This window comes from Pipistrellus kuhlii, unplaced genomic scaffold, assembly GCF_014108245.1.
Source record: "Pipistrellus kuhlii isolate mPipKuh1 unplaced genomic scaffold, mPipKuh1.p scaffold_m20_p_98, whole genome shotgun sequence".
Lineage (NCBI taxonomy): Eukaryota > Metazoa > Chordata > Mammalia > Chiroptera > Vespertilionidae > Pipistrellus > Pipistrellus kuhlii.
The window spans coordinates 531,423-544,377 of NW_023425604.1; the positions used below are offsets into that span (position 1 = coordinate 531,423).

The 12,955-nt window shown below is 41.4% G+C and overlaps 1 pseudogene; it reads left to right on the forward strand.

The window, feature by feature from the left end:
• Positions 1-12,955, forward strand: part of LOC118714122 — a 142,907-nt pseudogene that overhangs the window by 78,394 nt on the left and 51,558 nt on the right.

Consider the following 12,955-nt stretch of genomic DNA (forward strand, 5'->3'; position numbering starts at 1 on the left):
GTGCCCAAATGGTGAGGTCCAGGGTAACTACCACTGCCCCTGCATATCAGGTTCCATCCTGAACATAACTGCTCCCATCCGTGAACAGTACCTTGTCGTCTGTTACCTCCATGCAGTCATGAATGGGTTCCCCATCATCATCTGGAAGCAGGCTGGCAGGGTTGATGGCCAGAGTCTTATGAAACTGGACACAGGGCTGGTCCAGGAGAAAAGCTTGGCCCATCCAGGTTAGCTCCTGGCCCAGAGTCTGCTTATTTGCCTCCTTCACCAGCAATGCTGTGGTGGCCACTGCCTGGAAGCATGCTGGCCACCCTGCTGCCACAGGGTCCAGTCTCTTAGACAGATAGGCAACAAATCTCTTCCAGGGACCTAGAGTCTGAGTGAGAACCCCTTTTGCAATGCCCCTTACCTCACTCACATAGAGGTGGAAGGGCTTCGCGATGTCTGGCAAGGCTAGGGCAGCTGCTGAGATGAGAGCCTTCTTTAGCTCCTCAAAGGCCCACTGTCCAGTTCAGCAGCTGCATTCCCCCAGTACGTGTTTCTTCTGTGAACCACAGTCCTTCTTGATGTCCAAGGAAAACAGGCAGTTTGTCCGGTAGCTTCCTGGGCTGATGTATGAGTCCTATTGGCTGTCTCAAAACTAAGTAGACGGCCCCAATGCCCATCAGGAAACCAACAGGCTTGCCTCTCCTAGCTAACCTATCAGGACATACTCTTTATAACTTTTATAAAAATCTTATCTTCCAAAAATACATAACCATGCCTCAAAGTTTAAATAAAAGGCAAGGGAGGAGGAAACAGGTCCAGTACCTGTTCCCAGGCCTCCAGCCACTTAAATTTTAAAATGCCACATTTTTCCTACAGATTCAGATTTATCTGCATTTCTAAGCCCCTCTACTCCCCCCCGCAGAACATCGGTGAAAATTGTCCAAGCAGTCACGGGGGCATTAAATCATACAAATAATTGTCTTCACACAATTCTAAATAAATTATAAACCATTGTGATGAAGTCAACTTAAATCTATAAAGTAGATACACATGACTGAAACAAAAAATGATTCCCAAATTTTAAACAAAATACAAGATACAGGTAGGTACAAGCCCAAATTCAACAACAATGGCATATGAGAAAAGCAAAACAAAACAAATCAAATATAAAAGTTTCATGTTACATTAAACATTACTTCAGAAAAACTGACTTAAAAAAATACTGCATCACTGACTTAAAATAATTTTTTAAGTGTAAGCATTACATACTTTTCATCTGATAAATAAGAATAAATCAATCCTTGAGATCTTTGATCATTACTACTTATTCTTAACACATATAATACAGTTTAGCCTGCCATATTCTAGGCATCTAGTTTCTGCAATTAATTTTTCCTAATTCAATTTATCCTTTGAACTTTTAAAGCTGGCAAGTCAAATATATTTGGCATTTTTTAGATTAATAACATTACATTTCTAATACATCCTGCTTACTTAGGGTAAAGTTTCAGCAACAGATCTGGTCACACATTTTTTCAGATCTCAAATTTTTTTTTCCTGAACTTCAAACAAAACACTGAATAATCTCTTTGCACGAGAGCTAATAGTCTTGCCCTCTCCGGCCTCCCCTAGACCTCTCCGCACCAAAGGCAGTTTACTAAGATTCAAGACAATGTCAGAAAAAAAGAATGAATTTTGTTCATAGGTCAATCATAATTCATACTTAAGTAGCTATATGACTCTGCTTAGCTGATACCAATGACAAGGAAGACTAACCATTGTAAGCAAGGCCATCTGGGCTGCTTTTCCAAGGAATCACCAGCTACTCCCTGCAGATCTCTGGAGTAGTATTCAAATGCAAATGAACACATTCTTTAGCTGAAGACTCAAGGCCATTCATGGCCATTCTCATAAACTTGTTACCATTACCATCTAGTTTCCGCCTTATGGCAGGGAATTTCAAAAGCTGCTTACAATGACTTGGGAAACCAGTTTTAATTTATCTCCCGGTTATCTCCACCATTTTTAAAGCTCATTCTGTACACAGAAAAGCGTTTTAAGCACAGCCCAAAACTATGCTCACTCGTTTGACCTGGCCTTTCCTCTTTACTGAGCACAGAAATTCGCCCTTGAGCTCTTCTCCCATACCCAATGTCATGGACCCGAGGCCTCCACGCTGGCCCAGGCCCCCAGGGCCCAGGCTCCCAGAGGGAGGCTGCTGCCGCCACCCCAGCCACCCTACTCAGGCAGCCTTGAGGAGAAAGCGTGGGTTGCCTCAGCAGCTTCCCGGCTCCACCTCCCCTTCTCCAGGCAGCCAGCAAATTAACTCAAGTGCCTGCTCCCCGAGCGAGGCCACCACTGCCCACCTTTGCTCCAATGCGCAGACTGAGCCCCGCGGGAGCCCCCCCTCCGACCCAACGCCGCCAGGGGGCCCCGCACCGCCACACCGGCCACAGTTCGCTGGCTCCATCCTGGGGCGCCATGTCGCCCACAGATACCAAACTCAGACCTGGGAAAGGCTCACTTTCCGCAGGTGAGGCACGTCCTGGGAGGAGCTTCCATTCCTCTCCCTACATGAGGGTCTCTCTAGGGCCCTCCCGGGAGGTCAGAACATCTTCTGATCCTCCTGCCCGTGGCCTTCATAGTGCGTCCACCAGGCGTCTTCGGGCACCAATTCCATGAGGGGTTTTATGTCCCTCCAGAGAGCGCACACACCTACCGCAGCCAGTCAGGCTCTCCGGATCGGGGTAACATTGCCAGTTCTGAATTTCTCCACACCAGAGGGAGTATCAGCTGTGGAGTCTCATTTCTTATTACAGATTTTAAATTCCAAATACAAACTAAGATTTTAACAAGAAACCACATTCTTTAAGCATACAAACCAAAATTCTATAATAAAATTTAATTTATATTTATAACCTAATTCTTCCCCATTAGCCTGGCTGAAAAAGACGTTCCCACCCTACTTACAGTTTGCAACTCTGCAGCTGGCCGTGGGCTTTGAGTGCGGTGAATTTCCCTCACCTTTTTTCTGGTGAATCTTCCACACCCTTTCCCAGTGAATCTTCCACATCTTTTCTCGGAGAAATTTTTTCCTTCCTTCACTCTTAGACGAAAACTACCTTCTCCTCCAGAAGCCCCACATTGAAGGTGCCAGATATAGGACTCTTTTTCACAGCCTACATGGCAAGAGTTCCAGTTCAGGGTTCGGGTTCTGGAAAAGGGCCTCACACAAATGAAGAGACTTGAAACTAGAAGAAATTCAATTTTGCGATATGGGGAGCCAGGTGGTAGTCCAACTCTAGTGGGAAAACTACCCGCTGCTCTGGCCCTGCGATCCCTTTTATGGAGGCTTTCGGGAAAACATCTTAGGCAACATAAACAGAAATTTACATGTAGCCCTTAGGCAGGAATTAACAGAAACTTTCACAGGACAAACAAGGTAGATTCTGCTTCAGCTAACAACATCTCAACTAAAGGTTAGAGCAATTAAGGTTGTTGAACAGCCTTCCTGGCTTCCTGTCAATATCTCTTTTTTAGTGAAACTGATTTGTTTTCCAGCAGTCAGTACATTCCCAGAGAGGAAGCGCTGCTCAGCCACAAGTTTCACTAATGGCTGGTAAGCACAGCAGCAGAGGGAGGAGCGCAAATGATATCCAACTGTGGCTTAGGCCCACTCTTCCAGTCAGACATCCCCCAAGAGCTCCCAGACTGCTAAAGGGTGCAGACAGGCTAAGGAAACTCCTACCTTCCCTCCCCAATGTATGAAGGTCATGCACCAGGCCTCTAGTGTGTGTATATGTATGTATAGATAGATAGAAGATTGATGATAGATAAATAGATAGATGATAGATAGATGATAGGTAGATAGGTAAATAGATGATAAATAGATAATATAAATTATTTCAGAAATTTTATTCTTAAACAGACTTCTGTCTTGAACTCCAAATGTCTGATTCTTTGAATCATCTCTTCTTGATCATTGGGAGATTATTATGTCATTACTAGTAGCTTGATGCATGAAATCCATGCTCGCGAGGGTGTGCTTAACTCAGCCTGCACTTTTCCAATCTGGGACTCCTCAGAGGATTTCTTTCCGGTGGTTTAGGCCCAATCCTTGTAACAGTTGAACATCCTTCTCACTATTCGGGACTATTGGCTCTTAAGAATCTGCCTGCTTTCCAGATCACTTCTAACCCCTATGCCTGCCAACCTTCTCACACCCAACTGCCCCCTCTACCAGCCTGCTCACATTCAACTGTCCTCCCCTCATCATTTCGCTTCAACTGCCACCCCTGGTCACCAACAACTGCTGAACTTCTCACCCCCAACAGCACCCCTGCCAGCCTAATTGCCCCCAACTGCCCTTCCTTGCCATTCTGATTGCCCCACCTGCAGGCATGCTCACCCACAACTGCCTCCCCCACGCTAGCCTGATTGTCCCTAATTGCCTCTGCATAGGCCCTGCCACCATGTTTTTGTCTGGAATGTCTCCCAGTCTAATTAGCATATTATCCTTTTATTAATATAAATAGATGTCCCAGGTTGACCCGCTTTCTCATGGATATTGTTAAACAACATGCGTTATCATCGGAATAAATTATTTTGGGAATAAAACAAAAGCACAAAATATGTTATATGTGTTTATATGTGTGTAGTAAACCTATAAGAGTAAACCTTGTGCTTTAAATGAAAAGTAGAAATGTAATAGTGCTTTAATTTAAAGTAGAACAAAAGCTGCATGAAGAATAAAAAATGTGCCTCATGGTGTTCTAGTAAGAGATATATTATGAAAATATTGTAACATATATTAAATTTTTAATATATAATAAGTTTTTAATTTATTAAGTCTGTCTAATTACATTTAAGGAGAAATGAGTTACTCTCGTGATCTGAGTTTCAAACAGAATAGGAATCCTCCTATCTTTTATTTGTATATTTAATGCAATTGAAGAAATGGACTTGTTTATAATATACTAGTGGCCTGGTGCATAAAATTTGTGCATGGGGTGGATAGGAGGGGAAGTGTCCTTCAGCCCAGCCTGCACTGTCTCCAATCTGGGACCCTTCAGGGGATGTCCAACTGCTAATTTAGGTTCTATGGAATCAAGCCTAAACTACAATAGCAGTCAGACATCCCTCTTGCAATCCAGGATTCCTGGCTCCTAACTACTCACCTGCCTGCCAGCCTGGTCACCCCTAACCACTTTGCCTGCTGGACTTCTCACCCCCAACTGCCTCTTTTTGTCTCCCCACACACACTCCTCCCCTTCCCCTGCCATCCTGCTTGCCTCAAACTGCCCACCACTGCCATCCTTTTTGACCCCAACTGGCCCTTCGCCAACCTAATCAGCCCCAACTGCCCTCCCCTCCTGACCTGATCATCCCTAACCAACTCTGTCTCAGCCTCGCTACCATGACTTTGTCCTGAGGGACATCTAGAAGGTCTCCTGATCTATTATAATTAGCATATTACCCTATTAGTATAGATAGAGGCCTGGTGCACAGGTGGGGACCTGCTGATTTGCCCTGAAGGGAGTCCCCTTGCAGGGGGGCTGGCCTGGGCCAGGGCCTGAAGGCCATTTACAATCTGGTCACACCCCACTGGGGTGAGAGTCCCCACCTGGTGGGCCTGACCAAGGGGCTGATGGCCATTTACAGGCTGGCCATGCTCCCATCGGGTGAGGGTCCCTCCTGAGGCAAGTGGCTGGCCTGGGTGAGGGCCATTTGGGGCAGTTTTCAGGCCAGCCAAGCCCCCAGTTTTCTCTGGAAGGATATCCAAAAGGTATCCAGAAGGTATCCCAGTCTGATAAGCATATTACTTTCTTATTAGTATAGATTAAGTTCTCTAGCATAAATTATATACTTCATGATATTTAAGCCTAAGTAATCTTGCTTCATTCTATCATTTCTTTATAACATAAAAACAGTGGAGAATAGGAATTAACCTTCCATATTTCTCTGTTCATTTGTTTCTGCTTAGCCATACTTTACCCCCAGGTGAAATTACTATTATAGTACACTCTAAACCTTTAAATGTGGATGGAGATATTTGATTTTTTTTAATTCACTCCTGAGGATGTGTTTATTGCTTTAGAGGGAGGAAAAGAGAGAGAGAGAAAAACATTGATCTGAGAAAGAAATATCAGCGGTTGCTTCTCATATATGCCTCCACCAGAACCTGAAACCTGGGTAAGTGCATTGGCTAGAAATCAAACCTGTGACCTTTCAGTAAGGGGATAAGGCTCAACCACAATTAAGCTGCATTAACTAGGGCAACAATTGGTTGATTTTAATTTGACCTCTTTTGCTTTTATTATGCTTTTATCTATTAAACTCACTTAATAATTTTTTCTTTCAATAGTCTGTGCCCACTGAGGATATTGAGAAGAATCCAGAATTGATATATGGGGCAGGTCCCAAGATGGTGGCCTTGGGCCTCATGGATAAGGATAAGAATTTAAGGAAGAAAGGTGTGAAGCTTAACAGGCTGGGAGATAATGCATGAGGAATAAAGTACTAAAGTATTATGAGAGAGATGGTTTGTTAATCCTGATGGAAACTAGATTGCTTTATTTTTTAACTTTTTTTCTGATCTTTTTAGATAAAGAAGAGATCCTATACTCCCACATTGTTATGATAAAGGAGGAACCAAGAGGAGATGAGAAAATGATATCAACATTGTCCAAGATGAACTTAGAGCCTTGCATCAACATAACAATGAGGCTATGAAAGAATCACAGCAGTACTCAGTTTGTAAGGACTCACCTGTGATTTTTCTAGTAGTGTTTTTGAACCATTAGAACTATATAGAACCTAAAAATTATTTCATATACCTTTCTTTATCTTTCCTTCTATTTACTTCTGAGACTTTATTATGGAGAGACTGATTGCCAGGAAAGGGAACAAATATATTCAATGTATTATAGAAAGGAGCAAATTTTATATCACCTGTTTTTTAGAACTTTTCATCAAGCTACTCTATGTTATATAGCGGTGCTTCTCTTGTTTAGTTGCTTTACTGTGTCTTTACATATATAATTTTCCCTCTTTTTCCGTAATTCCTTACCTAAAATATTTTTGCAATCTCTTAAATACTTTAGAGTTCCTACATTTTTATAAAATGATAAATCCCCTTTCTTGATTATCTTCATTCCTTTCTGGCTGATTTGACTTTGTTTTAATAATGTTTGTTTGCTCCTTTCTGTTCTATAAATGATGATGTTCCCAGAAATTTTATCTTCGAATAGCTTACTATTTTGATTTCCACAATTTTATGTTGCTTTTAATCATCTTCACCTGATCACTGAGACATGGTCTTTGTTACTATCAAATGTCCTCAGTTGACCCTATACTTCTTATGCTTTGTACTGTCACAGAACTTGTAATTTAAATTTGGAGTCTGTAATTTTTCTCCAACTCCTAAAACTTATTGATTGCTTAGTTGTACTGTTTGTTATTTTTATTGCAATATTAGAGACATGATGCACAAAATTCATGCAAGGGGCTTGGCCCTGGCACCTGCAGCAGCTGCCTTCTCTCTTGAGTTCTGGCCTCATCTGGAAGGTTGATTGAAGGTCATTTGATTGTCCAGTCTAATTAGCATATTACGCTTTTATTATTATAGATAGGATACATATTAATACACAAAAAATAACATTAGTTTTGCTTGTTTTTCTACTTCTCAACTAGTAGTATTCGATAATACCCTCAATTGCCTCTTTTAAAAAAGTTATATTTGAGAGATTGATTCATATTGTATGAATTCTCACCGTGTTTTATTAAAGATTTATTAACTACAACTTAATTTGTTTTTCTCTTCATGGATTTATTTTTGGTAGTTTTCAGTTTGGTGCTACTATGAATGCTACTAATACAGTATTAACTTTAGTTACACTATGTAGGCATAGATGTGACCTAGATATATAAATATAAGCAAATGTAGTGCATAAGTAAATGCTTTCAGTCTATACCAATTATTAACCATATGAATTCTCTGAATTATTAATGCTGATTTATACCTTTATGATTTATGTTTATACTATTGACACATGTCTAAAAAAGTCTACATTGTTATTCCCAAAACATATTAATCATGCTTCATTTTTATCATGTTACATTATTTAGAAATTCTTTATGTTTTGTCATATTTGCCATCAGAGAACTCATCGGTGAAGTCTAGAATAAAACGCTGCATATCTATTTTCTTTTTCTTTTTCTGGTAGATTGACTCACATGTTTGCCAGATATGTTTCCAAGGGGATGAAGATAATAAGCTTTTTTGGTGATGGCTGTGATGACAATTATCACATCTTCTGCCTATTGGCATCTTTTCCTGAAATTCCCAGAGGGATTTGGAGGTGTCCAAAGTGTATCATGGTAGTAAGGCCTATTCAACATAGATGTTTTAAATTTAGTTTGTTAATTTTTAAATCCAGCTGCCTATTTAAATTAATATTATACTTCTGTTAGGTATTAATTAGCTATCAATCAAGATTAACTAATGAACTTGTATGCATATATGCATAACCTCTGGACACAGACAATGGGGTAGTAAGGGCCTGAAGTGAGATAGGAATGAGCTGGAAGAAGTTAATGGAAGAAATTAATGAGGGAAAAAACATATGTAATAATTTCAATAATAATTTTTTTAAAAATTAGCTATCAGTAACATGATAAGCAAGAATGGTTTGACAGACTAGGTGTTTGATGGTGAAGAATTAATTACTAGATCCTTAATTAAGAAAAGAAGAACTGTAAACCACATTACACAAATAATGGGGCAGCAGGAAGGGTGGGGTGGGATCTGTTTTTGTGGTTTAGAAGCTTACCCTACCTGGAAACAAAAATAAAAAATAGAAATGGAGATACAGCATGAGATATAAGCTATACTTTTTAATACTTTGCTTGTTATTTCCCTGTTGCTGAAATAGTTTCTATTTCAGGAGTGTAAAAAGTCCCCTGAAGCCTTTTGCTTTGAGCAGGCTACTCAGGAGTACACTTTGCAGAGCTTTGGTGAAATGACAGATTCCTTCAAGGCCAACTACTTCATCATGCCTGTACATGTATGAGATTATGGGATGTTGACAGAGAGGTTGACATCTGTCATGGAGAGCATGGGCTGTCATGGGAAGAAGTATAGTGGGTGTGATTGTTTTCTACACCTATTATAGATGGTACCTACATAACTTGTGGAAAAGGAATTCTGGAGGTTGTTGAGCAGTGTTGAGAAGGATGTGACAGTTAAATATGGACCAGACATTCATTCCAAAGAATTTGGAAGTGGTTTCCCTGTAAGCAGTAGCAAAAAAAAACCTGTCACCTGAGGAGGAGGTAATATGATTGATAATTCATATTAAGAGTAAGGCTAAGAATGTCATTTTTGTGTTTTGAAAGCCTCTGTCCTCTTGAGTCCTTTCTCATAGTTATTTTCATTGATGTTCTGTCAGTGATCCAGAATTTTGGATAGGCACTACTTTTCCCTCCTTGCATTCCTGATGTCCATATTCACAAGAACATTATGATGCCTTGGAATTATTATTAGGTTCAACAGTGGTCCTTCAACTTTCCTTAAATGTATTAGAAGATTACCACATTGTGGTTATCTGCATGATAAATAAAAACAAGTGCTATGACCACCTTAGTTACATTTGTACTTTGAAAGTATTAGGTCTAGTAATAATTAATGTCGTTTTCTAATACTTTTTTTTTTAATCGAATTTATTTAAACAATACAACAAAATGTAATCAATAATATAGTTGCCATTGTTTTCTACTACTTGTGCCCAATGCTCAGGAAGCATTTTAATCCCTCTGTTGTAAAATTCTTGTGATTTTGATGCAAAAAATTCAGTCAATGCATTTTTGAGGCATTCTTCATTATTAATTTTTTTTCCAAGAAGAAAGTTTTGCAAAGAACAAAACAAATGGTAATCGGAAGGGGAAATATCAGGAGAATATGCAGGTTGAGGGAGAACTTCCCATTCCAACTGGAGCAGTTTTTCAGCAGTGATTCTTGCAGTATGCGGTCGTGCGTTATCGTGGTGAAGAATTACGCCCTTCCGATTAATCAGCGCGGGTTCTTTTTCTCTTAAAGCTTGGGCTAACCTTTCCAATTGGGCACTATACACTGCACTTGTAATGATTTGGTTAGATGGTAAAAGTTCATAATGAAGAATTCCTTTAAAATTCCACCAAACACACAACATCACTTTTTTCGCATGCAAGTCAGGTTTTGGCGTGGGCTGTGGAGCCTCATTTTTGTCCAACCATTGAGGCCGCCTTTCCAAATTAACATACAGCACCCATTTTTCATCTCCGGTAACAATTTGCTCTAAAAACGGCAAACGGTTTTGATGAGAGAGGAGCGAACTGCAAATTGTGACTCTTTGATTACGGTTGTTGTCTGTCAACTCATGAGGAACCCATTTTCCAAACTTTTGGACTTTGCCAAGTGCACGCAATTGATTGGAAATTGTTTTTTGTGAACAATTTAAAGTTGTCGCAAGCTCTTGTTGGGTAATTTGAGGATTTTGCACCAAAAGAGCTTGAAGAGCTTCTTGATCAAAATTGGGCACACGGCCTCTACCACTCTTGTCATCTAACGAAAAATTTCCCTCGCGAAATTTCTCAAACCAACGCTGGCATTTTCTGGTGCTAACTGCATCTTGACCAAGAGCACTACAGATATTTTTTGCAGCCTCACTTGCTTTTCTTCCTAATTGGAACTCGTAAAGCAGGCGTCTTCAAACTACGGCCCACAGGCCACATGCGGCCTGCAGAGGAGTCTGATCCGGCCCGCCAGGTTTTTTGGGCAGTGAGCACAGCCGAGGTGTTACAGTAGGAATTAGTAGTTCATATAGTCCAGCCCTCTAGCTCTCTGAGGGACCGTGATCTGGCCCCCACTTTAAAAAGTTTGAGGACGCCTGTAAAGCATGCAGTGCCGAATATGCTCTTCATCCGCCATCTTCTTAGCCTTAGTTTTGCAACAAAAACCAAACCAAACACAAACTTTTTCAAGCAAAACTTGTTAATTGCACTTCACACGTTCTGTAGATACCACGTCTTTGAAGGTTATGTCAATACAAGTCAACGCCAAGCAAGATTTTAAATGAATGTTAACAAACGACATTAATTATTACTAGACCCGATAGTAGTAACCTATCAAGAAATATATTCATTGCTTATACTCATTTGCATACTTATACAGAAACCACTAATTTCATCCTTTAATAAGGCTAATCTCTTGTATAGATCAAGACAAATTTGGATGTCCAAAGTTGTAATTAATCACATTAAATATTCCTACTCATATAGAGAGCCAAACAATTGGAAGGATGAATCAACCAATCCTATATATTATCCTATACAATAAAGAGGTAATATGCAAATTAACCATCATGCCAACACACAAGATAGTCACCACAAGATGGCTGGCAGGGAAGTGCAGTTGTGGGTAACCAGGCCAGCAGAGTAGGGCAATTAGGGGTGATGAGGTGTGTAGGGGAGGGCAGTTGAGGAGGACCCAGGCCTGCAAGAGAGGGAACTTGGGAGGGATCAAGGCCTGCAGGAGAGGACAGATAGGGGTGACTGAGTAGGCAGAGGATGGCAGTTGGGGGCAATCACTCCTGCAGGGAGGGCAGTTGGGAGGGACCAGGCCTGCAGGGGAAGGCAGTTAGGGAGAATCATGCTTGAAGGGTAGGGCAGTTGGGGGGACCAGGCTAGCAGGGGAGGGAAGTTAGAGGTGACTTGACCAGCAGGGGAGAGCAGTTAGGAGCAATCAGGCTGACAGAGGAGCACTTAGGCTTCAATTAGGCTGGCAGGGGAGTGGGCAGGGTGTGTGACCAGGCTGGCAGTCAGGTGAACCATTGGGAGCCAGCAGCCTGGAGTGTGAGAGTGATGTCTGACAGCCTTCAAGGCATCTCAGATTGTAGAGAGTGCAGGCTGGGCTGAGGGACACACACATACCCTCTTGCACCAATTTTGTGCAATGGGCCTCTAGTTTTGGGGATAAGAAATAAAAATAACTCATTTCATATATTGTTGAGGAATTAACACTTTTTATAATTTTTGTTTTACCATCTTAGCCAGAGTCAAGAGAATTAGCATTTGACTTTGTATATAGATTGACTTAAATGTAAGGTTTATGGATCAAGTAAAAGTAGTGGGTTACTTTTTAAGTGTATACTAGAGGTGAAGCAACCCTCCCAATTGTCGTCCCCTGTAGACCTGATACCCCCCAAATGCCCATCCCTTCAGGCCTAGTCATCCCCCAACTGCCTTCCTGTGTTGGCCTGGTCTCCCCAAACTGCCCACCCTTGCTGGCCATCTTGTGGTTGCCATCTTGTGTCCACATGGAGCCAGCCATCTTAGACCACATGGGGGCATCCATCTTGTATCTTGGAGTGATGGGAAATTTGTCTATTACTCTTTTATTAGACAGGATATTATCTTAATGGACACATGTGTATAAAAGCACTTGTAGAGTCTTTTTATGAAGAATAGATGGCTCAGGTTTGTTTTTTGTTTGTTAATTCTCACTAAGGATACTGTTTACACTGGTTCTTAGCGTGGAAAAGACTCAGAGAGAGAGAGAGAGATACATCCAATGGTTGCCTTCCACATCTGCTTTGAATCAGCATGTAACATGACCCTTTGGTGCTTCAGCTGATGTTCCAACCACTGAGGAATACTGGCTAGGGCTCAGTTTTGTTTTTTAATAGAAGTAGGCTATCGAATAAAGAGGGAATGTGCTAATTGACCATCATGACTTCACAAAGATGTGGGGGGCCATAGCCAAAAAGTTGGCAGCGCTCAGTCCCTTCAGTCCTGCCAGCTGGCAAGCACTCAGTATAGCTGGGTCTGCCCCCAGGTAGATTACTCTGCTCCTCAGGCCTGCCTCCAGAGTCCCCAGTCCCCTCACCCCCCAGCCATTCATGGCCAGCCCAAGAGCAAGCCTCAGGATGAT